Consider the following 10675-nt stretch of genomic DNA (forward strand, 5'->3'; position numbering starts at 1 on the left):
GCAGGCAAAGAGGGTGGGAGCGGCTTCCCGGCCAGGGGAATGGTATGACAGTCAACTGTGCACTTGGGAAAACACAAAGCATGTCTAGTCAAGTTCTACAGTCTTGGCTGAAGACAGGGTTTTGTAGAGGAGGATGACGGAGAGGAGCCAAGGCTGGAAAGAGAGTTTGGGATCTGATTGGGTGGGGCCTTGAATGCCAAGCTGAGGCTGAACGTCATGGGAATCCACTGATTTGTGACAGGGGAGAGCTTTAGGAAGATCAGTCATGGAGAGGATTGAATGGAAATGGTACCACGGGTCAGGAAGCCAGTGCAGAGGTTGAGGTAACAGGCAGGGATAGAGAGGACCCACCCCTGGCTCGGGGATGAGTGGGTCAGAAGGGTAGGAATCCCAGGGTAGAAGCACTGACCTCTTTTTCAGATCACCACTACTACTACAACCTTCAGGGGCAACTGTGCAAATACCCTCAGCTCCTGATCTGAGAATAGGCAACAAGTGAGCTCACTCCCCAACAACTGTTTGGGGAAGTGAAAGAGGAAACTGACCTCAATATAAGGGTGCTTGACTCATTGTTTCTGAGTGACCTTGTGCAGGAAAATCTCTGAGCCTGCTGCCAGTCACCTCCTCTGGCCACACCTTGGCCCATAGGAATGTAGGCCCCAAAAGAGAGTCCCCTGCCTGAAACACCCAGAGAAACTTACAGAAACAGGACATACCCAGCCCTACTTCCCCACTCCCTTGCTGTAAAGCCCTGAGCAAATCACTTAACACCTTTCTGGGCCTCAGTTTCCTCTTCTATAAAATGGTAGTAATAACTATCATCACCCATTTGTGGGACTTTTATGAGATCAAATAGCATAATAAACCTGAAGGTGCTTAAAGCTCTTTGGAAGTGGGCGCTAAATAAATGCACAATGTAATTGTCAATGTTGTTATGTAATTGGGTTAACTGGGTATTACTATTGCCACCACCCCTGTAACCTGGTCTATCTCTTTTCTCTGAAGAGCCCAAACACTGTTCGTGGAGCTCTTTTTTCTTGAATAATTCTCAAAAGCCTCCTCTTGTTTAGATGTGGGCCTACCTGAAACAGACCTTGAGTCAGATCCTACGAAAGCTGGGAGGAAGGCCTGCCTGAGAGCACCATGACACCAGGGAGTGATTCACTCCTGCTCAGTGGGGACATTGCTGGTGTCTAGGTAAGGTAAAGGCAGGTGACTCAGGTGGGACTTTCTGGGCACAGAGAAACTGTGATCACCCATCCCTCCAATTTTTCCATCTCTTCGGCTGCATGGGCCCACTCCCCTCTCCCCTCTCCCCACCCCCCAAACACGACCTCACTCCTGGGCTACCTTCTGGTCCCACTGCCTAGAAATCTAACTAACAGTGCAGCTAATGTGACTCACGAACCATGTGACTTAATTTTCCTCATCTGTAAAATGGGTCTAATAATCTCTGAGCTGCCTGCCTTACAGGGCTGATATGAGGAGAATCCCATGGGCTGAGGAGGCGAGAATGCTTGGTGACTATAAGATGTTGTATCAAGATAAGAGGCAGATTGAGGGGATGTTTCAAGGGTATGTTTCTAGATGATTTCCTGCCCAGGGTAGAGAAGAGGAGATGATGGCTGGCAGCTGCTCTGAAGTAACTATGAGGCAAGTTGTAGGGGGACCCCAGGAGGCCAGTTCCCTCTAGACCCAAAGTTCCAAAGCTGGGTAGATAGTGTTTCTTGAACATGGTGTTCTGATACAAAGCATCCCTCTTAAAAAAAAAAAAAAAAAAACCACACAAAAGAAAACATTAAAACTATGAGATGAGAACAGTGTAGGGGAGTCACACTCTACCATCAGCCCACAGCTTGGCTGTGGCACCCTTCCAAAGTGTCCCTGGACTGTCTGGACAGAGGCATGGGCCCACTCACCCAGACCACAAAGGAGCATGGCTGGGAGGCGGCAGTCTCCCATTAATAAGGGAAAAGTCAGAGCTGAGCTACTAAGAGGCTGAAAGTCTCCTTCCCAGAGGGGCCTGCCCTGAATGGATACAGAAGGAGACCATAGAGGCAGTGATATGCCCAGTCCCCCAGGCAGCAGGCATCCACAGGAACAAGTGCAAAACCAGGGGCAGGGCCTGCTTGCCACTTGCAATCTGGCTTGGATCCCCTGCTCACAGGGAAGGTGAGGGGGGCAGAGGAAGAAGGTTCGAGTTCACCAGGGAAGAAGCTTTTGGGGCTCCCCTCATGGGGCTGGTACAGGCTTAATGAACCCCAAACTCCCTGAAGCAAAGACAAATTCTCCACATGCATGAAGAAGGTTTAGACCATCAGAGACTCTGTCTCTGCATCCCACTTAAAAGTGTTCCCCAGCCTCAAATGATTTCCTAACTCACCAGCCTGGGTTTAAGCCTTTTCTTCAACTTGACCCCTCATGTCCCTCCAGCCAGGCCCGGATCACACTCCTAGACTCAGCCTGTCAGTCTGGCTTACGTTGACTCCTCCATGTTAAGGGCCCTCCATAGCCACACTCCTCCTTGGTATGCACACAGACTGAAAGCAGAGTCTGGGCTCATGGCCATTAATCAACCCTGTGACCTTGGCAGCTACCTAACCTTTCTGGGTCTCCACTTCCCCATCAGTATTTGGGGATAATAGTAGAGGCCACAGCACATCCTTGTTGGAAGAATTAAATGTGTTTTTCTGTGTTTTTCACCCAGCCCTTTAGATTCCACATGCATTTGTCTTTCTCTGTCTGACTTATTTCTCTTAGCATAATACCTCCAACCACACTGTCACAAATAAGATTTCATTCTGTTTTATGCCCGAGTAATGTTTCCTTGTACATATGTACCACAACTATTTTATCCAGTCATCTACTGATGGGCACTTGGGCTGTTTCCATATCTTGGCTATTGTAAATAATGCTACACTCAACATAGGATGCATATATTCTTTCAAATTAGTGTTTTGGGTTTCTTTACATATATACCCAGAAGTGGATGAGAAAATGTAAAGGGATTAAGAACTACACGTTGTTAGTCACAAAATAGTCCTGGGGATGTAAAGGACAGCATAAAGAACATAGTCAATAATATTGTAGTAACTATGTACAGTGCCAGGTGGGTACTTAAAATATTGGGGGGACCACTTCGTAAAGTATATGATTGTCTAATGACTATGCTGTACACCTGACACTAATACAAAATAATATTGAATGTAACCTGTAATTGAAACATAAATTTTTTTAAAGAATTAAATGTGTTAACAAAGACCTCGGCACAGTGCTGGGTACCCAACAAGCCCTACATCTGCACTGGCTCCTACCCAGTGCCTTTTTAAGAGTGGGCTTCAGATCTATTTCTGGAAGAAGGAAAACATTGCCCCCACTCCTCATTCCACTCCCCACGCAGGAACACTGACTGGTAGCCAGGGTTAGCCTCGGGTTGGCGTTGGTCTATGGTAACAGCCGCTAGATACCAGGAAGGACCCTGCTTCTCAGCAGAAGCCTTCCCATCCCCTCTTCCTCCCAGCTCAGGCCACGGCTCCTGCCAAATCAGTCTCCACTAGTTTGGTCAAGATGAAGGTCCCTTCACCTTGCTGGAGTTTTGCCATGCAGTCAGTAGGCTGCAAACTCTCCCAGAATACACCGGGTCTGCTGAGAGACATGCGTACACAGTCACCCAGCTCACTCCCACATGAGCTCACTCACACAGGTGCACACACTCTTCTCACAGTACCCACGCTCACACCAGACTCCCACGCCACTTACCCACGCATCTTCTCACAGACACACACTCACACGCACTTGCACACCAGAAGGGCAAGTTCCATAAGTTCCCTTTGGGGAGGATCAGCCCCTTTGGAAGGTTCTGGGCCTCAGGCGATCCCCGGTATCTCTCACTGAGAGGGTACCAAAGGGTTAAGAGAGAACACTTCCAGGGAGTTTGCCTCTTAATCAACACAGTTAATTCTTTTCCTTTTACAAACATAAATTCTTGGCAGTCAGTAACCAAGAAAGAAAGGGGTAAGAAAAAACCTTAACCCAACATTAGTCAAATCTTTGCCTCTTCCTATTTTTTTTTCAAGTTCAAACCCAGGGGAATTCAAAGCAATGAGAGAAATCCCAGCCCAGATGGAATGTTTTTGCTAATATACGTCTGCAAGTTATTTAAATGCATGTTTAAGTGTGTGTGTGTGAGAGAGAGAGAGAGAGAGAGAGAGAAAGAGAGAATATGAGAACAAGCATGGCTGAGTGGTACATATGTGTGTGCGTGTGTATGTGTGCATGTATGTGCATGTGGGTGTGTGCATTATGTGCATGTGTGTGCATTATGTGCATGTACGTGTGCATGTGTGTGTGTTTGTGTGACTAGAGCAGACAGCAGAGCAGAGGAATCACCAGCGACTCTCCTGAGCCCCAGTTGTCCTCTGGCCTTGACGCTTCTGTCTAGACCTGAAGCAGGACAATGCCATTACGCAGGACTGTCCTTGTCCTTCAATCTAGGGACCCCTGGGACCATAGCATCTGTCCCTGCCCCTCTGCCCCAGGATGGCCTCGATGGTACATTCTACTAGCAATAACCCACCCACCATACACTCTTTTGTCTTTCTTGCTTAGCCAGAAGATTTCAGACTAGAGTTTCTAGGCCTGGAGGGGAGGGATAGTTGAGAGGACCAATCCCCCTCTCCCGCAGAGCCACCCTTATAACGGCCCTGCCTGGAATAAAAATCTGGGCTTAGGCTCTATTCCTGGCCTCTTGTTGTCCCTTCTTAGAGCTCTAATGATCTTCAGACCTTGGTATTCTACCTTTGACCCCCACCCCCTCAAAATCCCCCTTAGATAACAGGCCTGACCCTCACCCATGGACTCCACCTCAGCAAGGCTCCTACCTCCACCCCCAGATGCCCTCCTAGCAGGGAACAGGGTGCAGGGGATTTGCAGACAACCCCTGCCTTGCTTCTGCCCCCACCCCCCCGCACCTAGCTTTCTCTCATCTGCTCCCTCTTGAGCCAACTTTAATTCTTTTAATCTTTCCTCTGAAATTGTTCCTCTGGCCCCATAATCAGCTGTGTGGGTCCCAACTTCCTGATTTCCAGGGGTAGATGAAGCAGCTTTCTCCATCTAAAGGCATTTTAGATGCCTGGGCCACCCCATGGACTGGCTTAGATCCCTCTCTGGCGAGGGGCCTGCTCTCACTCTTCTGAGCCCCAGCCCACCCTGAGTCCTGGCCTTCCACATGTAACTTCCCATGCCCCTACCCTGCCCTGCCTCCCCCCACCCACCAGAGAGTCCAGCCTTCCCATCATCATCCCTTCACACAGAGGCCTCTCAGTGTCCCCAGGCCTAGGGTTCACAGCCTCTTCTATCACCAGCTCTTGGGAAAGGAGAGGTGGGGTGGGGGCAGGGTAGTGCTCAGGGTCTGGAATCTGCAGAGAGAATCTTCACTCTAGTTCCACCCCTCACCCCTCTCCCTTCTCTGGCTTCTCTGCTCATCCCATACACTGGCCCTCAGAGGCCCTTTTTTTTTCTGAGAATCTGGCTATCCATGGTCTCCCCTGGCTGATGAGGGGGCAAGACTTCCTAACTTTCAATTCTCTGAGAGTGTGTCATCTACTCTGCTGGTCTCTGGAACCACCTCAAGTTCTGGTGCTCAGCTGAGCCCTGGCTTGAAATAGAGCAAAACAGGTCAAGGTTACAGACTGAGTGGTTAGGTGCTTTTGAAGAGGGAGAGAGAGGGAATGTAAGGGAAAGTAGAAATGAGTTACATGACATTTGAGCTTGCCTTAATGTGTAGTTAGGGGGATAAGTGGTAGCTTAGATCAGACTTTCAACATGGAATAAATAGTTGCCTAGAAAGGAATATCTGAGACAGAAATAGGAAAGAAGATATTCTGTGGGAAGTGTCCTGGAATGCCACCTTGTCAGGACTACAGTTTACTTCTGAAATGGGTGGGGTCCTGGGGCCTCAACACATGGACACTGGTTTCCTAAGGCCTGAAAATGCCAGAGGACTCTGTGGTCTGTTGTTCTGAGGGCTTCAGAGCATCCAGGAATCTCCAGACATTATATGTAAAACCTTGTGGCTATAGGCATTATTGTAGGGAGAACCTCTATGGTCTTAATCATGTTCTCAAAAGGATCCCTCACCCCAAGAGGTTAAAAACCACAGGGCTAGAGATTAACAGGAAGGTGACACTTCACATTGTCTCGAGTGACTCAAAGGACTAGGCCAGAGTGGAGCCAGATGACCTCTGACTGAAACAAGTAGACTAGGTCAAGGTCAGACAGTAATGTGGGTCTGAGGAGGTGACCCTCAGGTCTAGATATGTGTTGTAGGATGAGTGAGGATCTCCCAGAGATGACCTGGATTCCTGGAATCCGCATCAGAAAGCAGATCTCTGCCAGGTGAAATGCTATGGCTCACATGACACACCTTCACTGGGCTGAGTTCTTTGTTAGCTCTATCTGCTGGGGCACTGGCCAGTACTAGCTGATGAGATGGTAAAGGCGACGCAAGCTGAGCCAGAGCTATTCCTGGGGCATCAGTGAAAACTGCACAGAAGGGTCTGTGCTCATAACTTTCAAATTATGTGCGAAGTTCATCTGTCTCAGAGTAAAAATAGCATCTACTCTTTAAGGGGCTCTGAGTGTGTCCAGCACTGATGTGGGCAAGTCAGAGGAACCACAGACAAAGAGGGGAAAGGTCGTCAATGCCAAGGGGGCAATTTGGAAGCAATGATAGTTGCTTGGTGAACCATCCCTTAGCCGAACTCTGCACAGACCAAGCTATTGGACCTTTCTGGGTCACAGTTCCCTCTCCCGGGAAATGATGAGGTTGGGCTATTGGTTCTCTGAGGATACCTTCAATGCTGCCACATTAGGTTTTAAAAAATGCCCCCTCCTGTCCGTCCCCTCCCTGGAGTTCTTGTGTAGGGGAAGAGATTATCTAAAAGCCACAGGAAGCTTTCCCAGCCTTCTCCCCCTGCACTCCAAGACCACCCACCCAGGGCCTGCACTCAGCTCCCTCCTTCCAAAAGCCAATTTCCCTACAAAAGAGGCTGTGGGAACAAGAGGGGGTTTCCTTTCTTTTTTGATTTGTCTGCTTGCTTGCTTTCATGTTCAAATTGGGCGCATTTAAAGGACAGAGACTGGGGAGACTGGCTCAGGCAGGTGTGGGAGAGCATCCTGGCACCAGAGATGTTGGCTGTGAAAGGGGCCCGGGCCAGCCGAGAGGTGGGCAGTGAACTTTCCTCTGGGCCCACTGAGGAAGAGATGACCCTCTCTCTCCTAGGACAGCTGCACTTGCTAGAGCCTGATGGTTCTAGAATACTTTCTTCTACCCAGTGTGTGCCTGAGTGGTTTAGGTATGGGTGTGTCTAGAGATATGCATGTGTGTAGAGATAGATGGATACAATCAAGGGTTTGTGAGTTGGTGGCGATGCTGCCTGCTTGTGTCTCTCCTCACAGGTCTCTCCAGTCACTTCCGCCTGTCACGCCTTTTCTCAACTCCCCAACATCAAGCTGTCATTGTCGTCAGCTCCTCCCTCACTTTTCCTCCTCACAGCCAGGCTGTTGCTATATCTTCACTTCTTCCTCCACAGCAGCTCTGAAATCTGTTCCTTTCTTGGTCTCCGCCCCCTCCATCAGCATCACCCTCCTATGTCCCCCATCTCTGTCTTATCTCTGCTTCTCTTTGCTTTTCACCCTCTCTGACTCTGTGCTGTCTCTGTCAGCCCATTGCCTATTAGTCTGTCCCTTTTTGTGCTTGTTTTATGTGCTGCCCTGTCTCCTGACCACCTTGAATCCATCTCTCTTCCCTCTTCTTCTCTTCTCTTCTCTTCTCTTCTCTTCTCTTCTCTTCTCTTCTCTTCTCTTCTCTTCTCTTCTCCTCTCTCTTCTTCTTCTTCTTCTTCTTCTTCTTCTTCTTCTTCTTCTTCTTCTTCTTCTTCTTCCTCTCTCTCTCTCTCTCTCTCTCTCTCTCTCTCTCTCTCTCTCTCTCTCTCTCTCTCCCCCCCTCTCTCTCTCTCATTGTGTGTGTTTATCTATCTCTCCATTGTCTGTTTCTCATAAGTATCTTGGCCAGAAACTATTTGGGGAAGCATTGTTTCTAGCCTCGTTCTACCCTCTGACCTCACAGTCTGGTTGACTTCTCACCCGGCCTGTGCGTGCTCCCTCTGTGCAGAGCAGAGGCAGGGCGGGCAATGGACCCACTCAGCCGGTAAGAAGCAGTGGGCCGTGGGAAGAGCAGCTGGGCTGGAGGAACCAGTGATGCAACACTCCCCATTACTAAAACAAGTGGTAGGCTGGGCTCATTTGCATGCCAAGTCTCTTTTACATAAATCTGCATGTCAAGCTGGAGGCCCTAGAGCCAGGTAATGTAAAATAAGTTCATCAGTGTTCCCTGCTGCAGGTGTAAGCCAGCCCTCTCTTCCAACTGACAGAGCAGACCCAGGTGGCTGGTGTCCTTCTGGGGTGGAGGTGGAGAGGTGCAGGAGCTTGGTGCTGGCCTGGCTGTTCCACCGCAGGCTGGAGGCGGCCCAAGGGGCAGTCTACTATGCAGGCTGGTTCCAGAGTGGCCCTGGTGGCTGGAAAGGGCTGTGAACCAGCCAGCCTGGACCTCAGTCTCTTTCAGGCCCTGGAGACTAGACTCCAGTGCTGGGAAAGGGGTGATTTCAGGCTTACCTCACCCAGTGGAAACTGAGGTACAGGAAGTAGGAAGGGACTTCCCCCAGGTGACCCAGCTCTCTATGGTAGGGTCCAGATCAGAAGCCTGCACTTTCGGCTGCCAGCAAAGTAACCTCTGTGCTCATTATCACTCCTTACCAGTAGGTGAATTTCACTGCTCCCTTTGAGGGCCTAGTGACTTTGAGGGAGCAGAGATGACAATCTGCCCTTCTGCTCTCCTTTGGGAGCACTGCCCCTGCTCTAACCACCCTGGGGTTCCCTCCAGCCCTTCCTGCCCCTGCCCTGGGACCCTGCTCCCCTGTTAGAAAAAGGCAGCATGTGAGAGCCTAGTGGCCATTCTCCCCGTGTTCTCCAGCCTCTGGGAAGTGACCTCTTGGCTCCCCTCTGGACTGGGAAATGGTTCCTGAAGCCCAAGGCTTCTGAGAAGCCCTTTCATGTGGGGTGGGGGGTGGAGAGCAGGTCACTAGTACCAGAGCCTGCCCCATTTCCCCTCTTACAGGCAAAGGTGAACCAGCCATGGAGTCCAAACCTCCCAAAGACCTCACACCCTCTCCAGACACAACCTGCAATTTGTTTAAATCAATGTGTACCAACTCTCATCTTCCTCTGCTGCAGGAAGCTGACTGGTAGGGCTCCATCTCACACTGGAGAGTGCACACTGACCTCTCATGAGGCTGGGCACCCCATGCTTAACAGCAGGAGCTTTGGAATGAGCCACACCTCTGCCTGTGTCCAGGTGCTACCACTGACCAGCTGTGTGACCCAAGACAAGACACCTGCCCTCTCTGAGCCTAGTTTTCTCATCTTTCAAATATGGGTGGTAATAGTTCCTACCTCATAGGGTTATTATGAGGCATACAGGAGACAAAGCATGCACAACACCCCACACAGTGCCTGGCCCAGAGGCAGCATCTACTGGTATAAGTGGTAGCCTTTATTATTATTACTTTTGCAAATACAGCTATCATAACCAGGCCAGCCTAGGTCAGAGTAAGGGGGATGGGAAGCAGAAATAAGTCCACTTGGAGTCTTTCTTCCATTGCCCTTCTTTCTCCCATCACCTTCTCTTGTCCCTATCCCTTCATTTTTTTCTCCACCTTTGCACCAGAGGGAACATTCTAAAACACAAATATTGTCATGCCACTTATTTGCTTTGCTTTAAATCCTTTCTGATTCCTAGTTGTTCTTAGGATAAAGCCAAGACTTGGTTTTACAAGGCCTTTTGTGATCTGGCTCCTGCTTATCTCTGGAGCCTCATCTCCCAGCCTTTTGTAACCTAAGCTTCAGGCTACATGTTCACCTCCAGGCTTCTGCACCAGCTGCCTCCTGACCCCAGCTACTCACCACTTTCCTCTGAGCTTAGAAGTTGCTTCCTCCAGAACATTCCTACTCTCGTGGCTGAGGATTGAAAGAGGAAGGCTTAAGGGGCTCCTCATCCCAGGAGATTTGGCCTGAAAGGTCGAAGACCATCTAGTTCAACTGTACCTTCAGCAGAGGAGAAACCCAGGCCCCCAGAGGGAGGGGCTTTCTCCAAATTTCTACTCAGCCCTCCCCACATCAGCACAAGGGGAAATCAGTGAGCCCTCTTCTGACACCAAGAGCTTCTCATTCTAATGCTTTTTCATTTAATCATTTAATAACCTCTCCCAGGAAGAATGAATTAGCAGAAAAGAATTGGGGACCCAACACAATTAATTCCAGCCCCAGTAGTGACAGGGGTGTATTTTGGAGCAAGGGCTATCTTAGAGCATCCCTCAGCCATCGCCATGAGGTCACTGTCTCCTTTATCTCTTCCCGTTGCTGGTCAGCCTCATCTGCCAAGGGAATAGGGCCTGTGACTGGGGAACTGAGAGCAAAGCAGGGGGACCTCCTGAGGAACTGCTAATTGAAAGGATAGCTGAGCGAGCAGAACCAATCAAGGCCATGCTGGGTGTGGGAAGCACACAGGTTCTGGAATCAGGAGACTTGAGTTCACGTTCCACTTGCTAGCTTTGTAAAA

This window comes from Plecotus auritus (genome assembly GCF_963455305.1).
Source record: "Plecotus auritus genome assembly, chromosome: 2".
NCBI lineage: Eukaryota > Metazoa > Chordata > Mammalia > Chiroptera > Vespertilionidae > Plecotus > Plecotus auritus.